The sequence below is a fragment of the Centruroides sculpturatus genome, unplaced genomic scaffold, assembly GCF_000671375.1.
Source record: "Centruroides sculpturatus isolate CEXI.00-Female unplaced genomic scaffold, Cexi_2.0 scaffold264, whole genome shotgun sequence".
Classification (NCBI taxonomy): Eukaryota; Metazoa; Arthropoda; class Arachnida; order Scorpiones; family Buthidae; genus Centruroides; species Centruroides sculpturatus.
In genome coordinates this window covers 397,678-410,658 of record NW_019384577.1, presented here as the reverse complement: position 1 = coordinate 410,658, position 12,981 = coordinate 397,678, and positions in this window count along the sequence as shown.

Genomic DNA, 12,981 nt, shown 5'->3' with positions numbered 1-12,981 from the left:
CATTGATTTTTCCGTTTTATCTGAATTACATGTTGTACGAGTCACTTAGATTTTACAAATATGTGAGCCGTTCACAGCCCGGCACACGTATTTGTAAAATCTAAGTGACTCGTACAACATGTAATTCAGATAAAACGGAAAAATCAATGATCTTATAGGGGGATCGACTGTATTTAAATTATAAATTTATTTTACTTCAATAAGTCAATATTTATACATTGGTGTGCAAAATGTAAGGATTGTTTTTTTGCCATAACGCCACAAGAAATCACCCGGGAGACATGACATTCAGAATACAGAGACAGTATTTTGTACTTAAAGGATGAAGAAGCATAGTAACGCAAAAATGAATAAAATACATACAGTGTGGAGTCAAACAAAAAGGGCTTAATTGAAAGAGTAGCATTGATACAAATAATTGTCTGCCCAGAGAGAGAACGGCAAACAGATGTTCCTTAGTGAGGAATATGATCTCACTTAACTGCAATGGTTGCTTTGCACGGTCTCTCCATACTCAAAATCTGATTATCAAACAGTTGTTGAGGTAATAGTGTCCATTCCTCAATGAGCATCTGTTTCAGTTGTTGGGTGTTCTCCAGCAGATATAATCAGGCCGAAAGGTGTCTCTCCAAACCATCCCACGCATGTTCTATGGGATTTAAATCAGGGGAGTACGTTGGCCAATCCATTCTACTGATATCTTCACTTTCTACTAACTCTTCAACAGCACGAATCTGATGTGTCCTAGAGTTATCCATAATAACGAAGTCTGCATCAATGTCACCTTATAACAGATGCACATGGGAAGGATCACTTGCTGACATAGCAATCTCCGGTAACAATACTTCCATCAAAAATTTTGAGCTCAGTCCACCCGTTTCATCATAATGTCTTCCCAAATGAGCAAATGAGCACACCAGGTCCACCATAACGGTCTCTTTCCATGATGTTAATGGGATAAAACAGTGTCCCTACCTCTCTCCATATCAACTGACATTAAGAATCACTTGTGATACTGAAACGACTCTCATTTGTAAAGAAGACGTGGCTCCATTGATGAGACGTACAGTTATTGTGTTCCTTACACCAGTCTAAAGATGCTGCTGATGGGCAACTGTCAGTGGGATGCAGCGTTCAGGACGGCAGGCGAATAGGCCACCTTTATGAAAGCGTCTGGCCACATTAAACGGCGACACATTTTGTCTCGTTGCCATACGCAGCTGTTGAGCAATATTGCCTGCTGACTGATATCAATTTCTTTTCGCCTGAAGAACGATATATCAGTCATCCATTGTAATTGTTTTTCTTGACGACAACCACCAATCTTTCTTAAATCTGTATCTGTGGTTTGGTAGGCTTTCCGACCTCGTGAAAAGACACTTTTGTTGATTCCAAACTCTTGGGCTACACTTGTCATACTGTGCTCCCCTCAAGCTCGCCGATCACTCTCCCACATATAGAGTCATCCAGATGGTTTCGTCTAGTCATATTGCATATACAAACTCACTTGAACTTGTAGTAGATGTCTTTAATAGCGCCTTTTGTCCTTTTTATCGTAGTCTTGCACTGTGCGCACTAACTGCATTGTTGCTTAAGTTTTGCACGCCAGTGCAGTTAATTAAGTCATAAATGTTTGTTTTTCTTCAATTTATTCTTGAGAACTAACAAGAATATTTATAATGTAGAACTTATTTAAAAAATCAATACATAAATCAAACTTTAACTTAAAATTAAATTCGAAATTAACCAGTTTAATAGTTTATTATATATATATATATATATATATATATATATATATTAAGACATATTGAAGAATAAAATCTTTTGTAATTGAAAATTAGACAAGAAATTTTTAGCTTTTAAAATCTTATTTTTATTTATCCTAAACTTAATTCAAATTTAATGATATAATTTTCTTGTTATTTTAAATCTGTTCATTAAAGCTATTGTGAGACCTGAAAGGCTCCTGGGTCTAATTTAATAATTTTTATTAATAATGTTAAAATATTGTCCCCAAATATTACTTCGTTTGGGTGAGAAAAATGACGTTTTAGAGTGGGAAAAATAGATAACAGATGTTACTTCCTTTCACAGAAGTTAGAACATCCTCTGTTTTTCCCTTATCTGCGAAAACTCTCGTTTTGATGGGAAATGTTTACCCCTCACATATCCCCCTTTCCATCCGTTCTCACGGAGGAATCTTGCATGATGATTGGTCGCCGATCGTGACATATAAAGGAAATTTGTCAGAATTCGGGGAGTTCATCGACAGACATAGAGAGTGTCCGAACTCCATACATTTTCCTCCTGATGACCAACGTCCTTAGACGAGTCACATACAGAATAATTCCAGAGTTAGCACTTAGAAAATATACTTGGATTTGGTGCACATATTGATCTCCCATGGAAAAAAGTAAATGAACTTTATCTCCAAAGTGTCCCTTGCCTACAGAGAAGAAGACGAACGACAACTAAAACAGGTTGTATATTTGTAACGATTTTGTGAGCTCTCTCTCTCGATCGTGAATCGGGTATAGTATAAGTCCATGCCTATATAGTGTATCTTAATTGTCGTACTTTTATCCCTCGTTCATTAGTATTTGTATTAGTTTTTATTTTCTTTGGTCTTATTAAATTTATTGTTGTTTGTTTATCAAACGAAATGTCTCTTAGTTTGAATCGTAATAAGATCTCATACGTGTGTTAATCCGCGTATAATAAGATTTATTAACTGGTGTCACAGGAATCCTGACGTAGATCCAAATCTCGCGATTAGGATCGTTTATAACAGCCCTCCTATAAAAAGTAAGAGAACTGGTCTTACTGACTAGTGCCTGTAAGTGGAGTAACCTACTTTATGTCCTGGCTGATCTCACACTTCTCTGTTCTTTTTCCGTTATTTACACGTGTAGGTCATTTCATTGTTATCCACATTTGATATCATTTATCACATACTTCCATGACACTGTTGTCTGTCCGCTACAACTGCCAAGAATTAACGCGATTGGCGAAGCGTAGTGACAGCGGGCCAATAGAGAGCAGGATCCTTGCCATAATGCGGTTTGCGCGCCAATTTTCGTACATGTGTTAATCAAGCCGAATAGTTTGGCCGAATATACTATTCGTTACAACACTAATATTTATTGGCATCAATGGTTAAAGAGGAATTATAGGCTGATAATGACAACTAGAAAATGCAACATGAGCAAGAAATTGCACTTTTGCAGCAAATAACAAGCAAGTCAATATCGATCATTGGTTTAATTTGAGGTTTTGATTCATGTCGACTTATAGTTTTGATTAGATCTGCTTAACAAATCCAAGACAATTTGGAAACTTTATAATTGGATGAATCTGTGGCACCTGATGAAAGCAATGATGATAGTAATAGATATGATGAGCAGCTATAACTTCAGCAACTCCAGAAATAATGACAGCCATTGTTCACTCTTCCAACAACTTACTTTAATTAGGCTTCAATCACTTGCCCATTACCAGTTATCAGTCCCTTTGTTTAAAGAATTTCATCATTGCTCCAGGTACAAAACAATGGATCACAGACAGGGCTGCCAAAATTTCTCTCTCCAATGGAATATTGTTAAGAATTTGGTACCATATTTTGTCAAAAATGTACTCAGCAAGGTAATGGAGTAATATGCACTCATTCACCCAATGTGCCTGGTATGAAATTGTGTTTCCATCACTTCTAAAACCACTACTTTGACTGCCTCAACCCTTCTTCCCCTTAAACTTCTACCAGTTCTATCAATATTTGTACTACTGAGAGCAATATGTCAAGAGCACATTCACCAAGCTCTGCAAGTTAAAAGTTGTATATGTTCCTTTGTTAGATATGATGTTATGTAGGCTTATATATATATTCTATAAACCAATATTCCATTGCCATCATTTTTTATGTTCAACTTGCAACCAATTTAACTTACAACAAAGTTTTGTTCCAGGGCTCCCTTTATAAGTTGGAAACTATCTATAATCAAATAGCACTGCAGTTCCAAATTGATGTAAACAATCAGTCCACGATTATATGAATATATAGACTGATTAATGCCAAATAAGTGTTTAATGCATTCTCATCCATCTTTTGTTTCTCTTTCTTTAGAGCCAAACAGCTCAATTCCTGTACCCTAGCTTAATTTGATTGTTTGATTTCATCAATCCACTCTTGAAGTGGTCTTCCTCTTTTATTGGTGCCTTCCCTGGGCCCATGAAGAAGACAAGCCCTGGATTATGCATTTATCATTCATCTTGCATATGTAGTCAAAAAGCTGTAACTTTCAATTATTTTCTGAAGAATTAAAAAAATTTTTCTATATACCTCATTTTTAATCCTTTCCATCCATCCTAAGCTATGTACTTTTTATTAAAATCCTCTCAAATGAAAAAACTCTTTTCCTAATGTATTTCATCAAAATCCATAACACTCATCCATATAATGCACAAGAGAAGACAATAAATTTAATATTGTTTTCTTGCTTACTGCACTATTCTTCCAAATTTTATCTATTCTTTTAAATTCAAGTTTGCTTTGATCAATCTAATCATTACTTCTTTTCTGCAGTCAAGACTTCACCAGTAATGATAAATGGAGAATTTCTTCTCAATTTATCATTACTGGTTTTGTTATGTTCATCATCTTAAACACTTTTGTCTACATTTTTCTTCAAATTTAGTCTAAATCTCATTCTCTTTTCATCAAATCTTCACCAATCCTGCTTATGGGTAATGGTTGTATTTTATTAAAATAATTATTTTTAAAATTCTTTTGTTGTATTAGATAGAAATCGATTTCAGCTATCAGCAGAATATATCAGAAAGATGTGTTATCTCAGTGAAATTTCTATAATTGCTTTGGAAAGTTCAAAATTTATTGCACAATTATCACTCATCCACATCCACTGCTACTGAATATCCTGAATTTGGAAATTTGCATATAATCTAGTTCTGGCTTTTGGAGATATATATATATATATACAGTAGAGCGTCGTTTATCCAAATCAATTGGGGACTGGGGTTGTTCGGATAACTTATTTTTCAGATAACCAATTATGTACGAAAAAATATATTAATTTATCACGTGTTGAAATTTTTCTCCGTTGCGTGTCGCTTCGCATTGAATTTTCGTCGATGTTAAGCCTAACGAAAACTATTGTATCGTTAAAAATTATTTTTTTATTTTGTGCAAACAAAATAAATATATTGAAAAATATAAAAACAATAAAAAATTATACTTCAGAAGTTAATTTAGTATCAAAACCGTAAAATATTTGAGTAGCTGAAGACATAGCCAAAGATTACAGCGCCACAGCACTGCCGAAAATTTAAATTTGTCGAATGGAATTCCTTCAGATAACTGACCTTCGGATAAACGACGCTCTACTATATATATATAAAATAAACAAACACCTTACTCTATTCCAGCACAAAGTTTAATGCATTAAAAACGTTTTCAACCGTTTTAAGCGATCTTCCTCAGTTCAAATTCAAACCATATAACGAACAAAGTATTAAAAAAATTCAAAGCGCTTATTCACAACTTAACGCTAAAGCGCATGCCCGTACTCATAAAATGTATAGATTAAACCAAATAATTAAAAATAAACCAAAAAAATTGTGCTTCCGCCAACTCCACCACTCTTTTATTGATATCAATCAATAAAAGAATGGTGGAAGCTGTGTGTAGAAGTTCCAATAAGCAATATATCAAAAAGTTGAAATGGATTATTTACAAGCAAGTAAGAAGAGATAATAGGAAGAACCTTAGTACCTTCTACGTATGGGACCAGGTAGAAATACCAAAGAAAATCAAGCAGGTTCTGGAGAAAGGCNAAACAAAAAAAGTTATGCATTCCATCATGTACATAAACAGTGTCGTAATTCGCCAAGTGCAAATCAGCAAATTCGTAAAATTTTTGTTTATTTTGGACAATCCGGATAATCGAAAATCCGGATAATGGAGGTCCGGATAATGGAGGTTCTACTGTACATCAAAACATGTAAGTATACTGCTTAGCAAACTGAAAATGGAAGTCATTTTTGCATAATAATTTTAACTTCAAAAGTAATATAACATCTTAATTTTAGAAGTATTTAAATCTTATTCAAAGATTTACACATTTATAAGTTAATTGATCAAATACAGAAATTTAAAAACTAATATTAACTACAAATCTTCTATTCTGAATATCAGTATTTTGAACAATCTCGTACTCACTTAACTTTTATTGTCCGGTACTGCTTAACCATTCATAAAAACATTTGTTTTTATGACTGCTCTAAATGTTCGTTCTAAGCATGGAATCCGATTGTTCTTTTAATCTGAAGCAGACCTCGACTGAGGCCGAAAACGTTTGTTTTTATGAATGGTTAAGCAGTACCAGACAATAAAGGTTAAGTGAGTACGAGATTACTAATATTAACTTATTGGATACGATACAAACACATGCATAACTTTCATCAAAATTCAACTATTCTTTGGCAAAAGGTAAAAAGAAAAAAATAATAATCTTTAAATTCCAATCTTCCAATATCTTCCAAGTTATGTCCATTGAGTTGCATCATGTGAATTAATTATCCTAATATACTTAGATAAGATATGGATACATACTTATTCTAACAACCTAATTAAATAACAGTCTTTTAATTGATAAACTGTCTTTAGTCTACTTTGTACTTCCTGAATTTCTTTATCCATTATGCATTTGCTAATGAGATAGAAGCTCCTTGCTTTTAGTAACCAAATAATAATGTTCTGTAACTCTTCTGTAATGAATGATAAGTACAGACTACATAATAAAAGTTCTTTATTGTCATTTGTCTTGAATAGCTTCAATATATATACTCCTGCTTTTTGTATTTCCTTTAACTTGTCCTAGTCAATCTGAGCCCATAGTCATGACTGACGAAAATCTCACACAACCTGAAATGAGTTCTTTTATGAATAATCTAACTATAGCAGCTAAATATTTTCTTGTGACCAATATGATTTGTTTTTTAATGTTTTTCTAATTCTTCTGATGGGTTTAAATGTAACTTTAATTAAACTCTCAATTACTTTCTTTGGAAAATCATGTGAAACTGCTATTCTTCTAATTCTATCCAATTTTTCAAGATGTACCTTAGGTGGAGTGCATACCAAAGTGAAATGACAAGTGATCTAGCAGTAATATGGTAGTGACATACAAGTGATGAGAATCATGTTGAGTCAAAGCAAACCAGAATTATCTAACAGTAATTCATTTAGTAAGCATGAATTCTTCTGACAAAGATGCTTTTGAATCATCCTTTTTGGCAAAAAAAAAAGTGAATGAACATGGTGCTTTCAGTATGTTTTGAGAGTTAATTATGTATCTAGAAAAATTTCAGTCATTCTAATGAATGAGTAAAGAAGCATTGCATTTCATTTATCTTTCATGTCTATAATGAACTAAGTTTGTCTTTAATGAAAATTAAAAACTATAAAAGATTAACATAAAGATCAATTTTCTTTGGTAACACCTGTCAAAAAGTGGAGCCTACTACAATCATCTGACACTAATGATGCATTTCTTTCCACATCATGTTGTGTTACCTCAGTGGACATTGACATATTTCCATTTGAAGTGATGTTAGATACCAGATCATATCAAATCACTTCTCATGTCACTTTGGCGTGGGCTCCAGTTTAAGTGATGATCATCTTTATCTTGACAGCAATCCATGAGTTGAATCCTTATATAATTTGACAAAACCTTTAACTTTTAAATATTCCTGTATCTTATTTACAAAATGATAATCACATACTTGACATCAAAACTACATAAGCATAAAACACTACCATCCTTTGTGTTATAGAACTTTAATTTGAACAAAACAGATATGCAAGTACTTTCAACATTGCATTAATGTAATCTTAGGCAATGAAGAATATAACTTCATTAGAATCCAAACAATTTAAAAAGATAAATATTAACATATTTCTAAAATATGTTTATGTATCTTGTTTTACATTATTATGTTTAATGACTTCATATGTTTTTCTACTTACATTTGATCTGAAAGTTTGACATTCAATTCTGAATTTTTCTTGGAATATGTTAATGTATCTTTTAAAATTCTGTCTGTATTCTAAATATGTTCTTCATTGCATTAATGTCATCATCAAGTAATGTTGCATATCTGTTTTGTTAGAATTAAAGTACAAAAATGCTGAAAGACAATAAGATATAAGCATTAAAACCTACTATTATATAAAGATTGTTTTGTAAGTATTGAAACATTGAATTTTTCCACAAGCACACACACTATCTAATTATTAAACTAAAGAAAATACCTTATTTTCTTTACACCATCTTGTTTCTTGGTATGCCTGCTTAACATCTTCATCCTTATATCTATATTTATGGCAAACTCTGTTCATTGTTGTTTCTAGCTGAGGATTAATATACTCCCATTGTTGATAATCATTTCTAAATTTTCTTTTAAAGTTGGAAGAAATTTGTGCCAAAACTAATATATTCATGTGTTGTAATAATTTTATATTTTATCTTCTGTTTTTAAGTATGAGGAAAATGTTCAAATACAAACTTCATAAGATCATCAGACTTCTATTATTATTTTATAAGATAAAGTTTGTCGAATTTGTAAGTTATTATAGTTTTCAGCTTCTAACAACTAATTTTGGTTTCCTTGGAGATGTGCAAGTACATTTGAGTTTTGCATTATGCTTTGTTGTCAGGAATTTGAACATTTTTGAGTTTTATGGTTTATATTATAGTTGATTTAATCTTAATACCTTACAAGAATAATAATTAACTATTTAATAAATTACCTAATAATTCCAACAAAATTACCTAAACCTAAGCTTGTAACTAATTTTTAAATTGCTTGTTTTAGAAAATACAGAAATACTTTCAATAATATTTTTATTGAAGTAAATAATGTTTTTTAATGGTTTTATTTATATAAAACATGTAATCATACAATAAATATTATAAAAATTTAACTATCTAAAAGAAAGATTTTTGTAAAGAAATAGCCACATATATCATTAACTATTACTAGTTTTGTATGAAATTCAAATTGTATAGATAAAACGATATTAAAACTTAACTGTTCAGATTCTAAAACTATTTTTAAAATAGATTTATTCAGCCTGATCTCATCGCATTTCTTTCTATTGACTTCTTTATAGCAAACAATGCAAAAAATACATGAGGTATGGCAGAAAAGTAATTAAATTGGCATCACTGAGAGCAATCTAGTAACACTGCAGGCTTCACGTAGCTTGTATGTCAGTCCCTCCTAATGCTCAGTAACAGTTTTGACCTTGTGCAGTAACTACACGATCCTAGAGAGCATAATAAGTGAAGTTTTGTTTTTGTATTGTGTTATGAAAATGGAACAGCAAAATTTGGAGCAACAGTGTACCATCAATTTTTAAGCTTGGTGAATCCACAAGTTTGACCTACAAAAAGTTGCAACAAGACTATGAAAAACATTCCTTATCAAGAGCAAAAGATTTTCAGTGGCACAAAGCATTTTTGGAGGGCTGAGAAGTAATAAAAGATGAACTTCTCTCAGAGAGGCTTTCAACATCGAGAACTGTGAAAATGTGGAACAAGTGAGGGCTCGTGATGACCGTCAACTAACATTGAGGCTGATGAGTAGAAAGTTAAATTTGAATCATTTTACCCTTCAGCAGATTTTGACTCAAGATTTGAGCATGAGAAAGGTGTGCGCCAGAATGGTGCCAAAAAACCTCACAACTGAACAAAAAGACAATTGGATGCCGAGAGAATTGAAAAAAACCCAGGTTTCTTCAATTCTGTGATCACTGGTGATAAATCATGGCTTTTTGAGTATGACCCTGAAACAAAACATCAAAGCAAGAGTGGCACACTAACAAATTCCCTTGACCAAAGAAAGCTTGCATGAGCAAATCAAAAATCAAGTCCATGCTCATTTGTTTTTATGACAGTGTGGGTATCATTCACAAAGAATTTGTGCTGCCAGGACAAACTGTCAACCAAGTTTTTTATAAATAGTCCTTGTAAGGCTCAGAAAAAGGGTGCTTTATCTCAGACGGAACATTGTGGACACTTGGTTGCTCCTCCATGACAATGCCCGATCATACAGCCATCTGCATCAACCAGTCTGACAGAAAAAGGGATTTCTGTGGTTCCTCAGGCCCCCTGATCTCAGTCTTTGTGACTTCTTCTTGTTCCCCAAGAGCAAAATCCATTTGAAAGCAACTCATCTTGGCACTGTCAATAACATCCAAAAGAGCATAACTACGGAACTGCAGGCGATTCCAGTTAAGGCCTTCAAAGACTGGCAACAACACCTCCACCAATGTATAGATTTCCAAAGGAATTACTTTCAAAAGGATAATAATGTATAAAAATAAAATTGTCTCATTACTTTTCTTTTTTTTTATACATAATAATGTATAAAAAAAAATTTGTCTCATTACTTTTCTGCCACACCATGTATAACCTATTCTTTTTTAATAATGTATTTACTTGATGAATAATAAAACTTTTGCAAGATCTTAAAACAATTTTATCATCATGTAGTATATGCAATTTCATTATTTTCACATGTTAATATGAGATCATCTCATTCTCTTATTTTTAAAATTTGCTTTAACTGAAATTTTTATATTCATATAAAAATTTCATCGATTCATTGAAATAATAATAATATTTTTAATTAAAAAACAAATATGCAGTTATCTTTCATATTTCAAAATGATAAATTATATTTTAAGAGAAAATTACTGTGAAAATTAAACAAGCTATTTAATTTTTAAAAATTTCTAAGTGTACTAAATGTTTAACTGATTTTGTATTTAACGAGTTTGAAACTGGTATTAAATTTTAGAAATTTTAATTTTCTAATTACTTAGTATATTAAATTCCAGTAAAAAATTAGTTATCCAATAAATACAGTCATTTCATAATTAATGTTCATAATTGATTCAAATGATTCCATTGTTTAAATCAGGTTTAATGACATATTCCATTTTCTTATATGTATGTTGTAAGCATTTCCTAGTAACTGACCATAGAAAAATTTTCATATAATATAGTATTATCAGGGTCAGATCCTTGGGAGGCTATTGGAATTTAAGCCCTCCCAACTGACATACAATTTGTACAAAAATTAATTTTTGTTTTTAATTATTTTTAAAAACATTTACAATGCAAATATGGTTTATCAAACCATCCACAATACAATCATCTTGCAGATATTAATAAAATGTCCTTATACAAGTAATTATTCAAATATTTTCATTCCTCAGTTAGTTTCCTTTGGGTTCTGCCACAGAATATCATCATCATAATGTAGTAGTATAGGATGATAAAAAAATGCAACAAAGTACAACAATAAAATATAATGATTAAATAACAAAGTAAGTAAATTTTCCTTTCCTTTCTTGTTTTTTTTATTAAAATATATTAATTTATTGATTTTTTGTTATATTACATTTTATTTAAATAAAAATCATTCCAACAGAATCAGTATCCTTAATTTTAGTGTACTAACAGTGAAGAAACTTCCCTCTCTGGAAAATTGGGTTTCTCAAATTTATCTAGTCAAATTATAAATCAGTATGAATTATAATATATATATGTGTGTGTGTGTGTGTTTGTTTGTTGCAATTGTTGAGACATCATATTTGTCAGAATAATTGCTGGCATGTTATATTCCTCTTAACATGTTGCTTTTCTTCATATATCCATCTCAAAACAGAGCAGAATAATGTGAAATGTTTTTGATGAGATGAGGAACATTTGAATACTACTGATATGTAGTCAGTACCTTACTTACAAAGGAAAACACTAGTGTTTTCCTTTGTAAGTAAGGGACTGACTATAAAAATTATTATAAAAACGTCCCAACAATCAGTCACACTTAAAGGCAAAGTACAACAATGCAATGTTAAATGCAATATGCAATAAGCAATGAACATGCATTATGTAACAATAACTTGCATATTTACTAATGTTCAACTACAGCTTGAGTTCACATTATTATCACTTCAAAAGTGTAATAAAATATCTTTCTGCAGACCCACTGAAGCATGGTATTATTATTCTAATCTCAATTTTATAATAAAGATATAGTAACTTAATAATAAAAATAAAATTAATTCTACACATACTGCAACTCTTAGAATGTTTTTCTTGTCAATGTGGTTGATACCTGCATGTGTTCATGAATCTTTGTTAATAAATTCCATAATTAAAATAAAAATAATAAACATTGATTTGAAGATTAGTGCATCCAAGTATTACAACTGTATTTTATTATGATATGTACAGTACATGCAGTAACTGATTACATGTACTTACAAGAGGACAAACAACTTTTAACTCGTGGATAGGAATAGAACTATATTTAGGTCATAGTAATAGTAATATACATTAGAGTACAGCAATTGGAATTGGTAGAAGTTGTATCATTTCCTGTTCCCAGCCACCATACTGGTTAGTGTTGACTTGTATAAAAACATTTCTGACTTTGCATATTTGCATCAACTCATCAAAATTAAATCAACAATGGACAAATTTAATGGATATTTATTAGTGATGTAACGAATATTCGGTTACTATTCGGTATTCGGCCTATTTTTCACTATTCGGCCGAATACCGAATATTCAATCACTATTCGGCCGAATACCGAATACCTAAAAACAGGGGTAATAAATAACAAAAACACAGTAAATTAATCGTATTGGTATTTAGATTTAATGTTATCGAGTTAGTGTTGTTTGTTTATATTCATTTATAATTTGTAACATGCACAAAATAAAAAAAGTAATAATATTAGTCACAAGTATTCACAATTTATAATTACAAAGATCAGCACATGTACACGTCTATCGTTGGAGAATCCTCGCACATCTGAGGGTCTGACCCTGCCTATCCTTCTTTTTAAGCGCTCGTCTTTGCTCTTCCCTTTCTCTTTCCTCTATC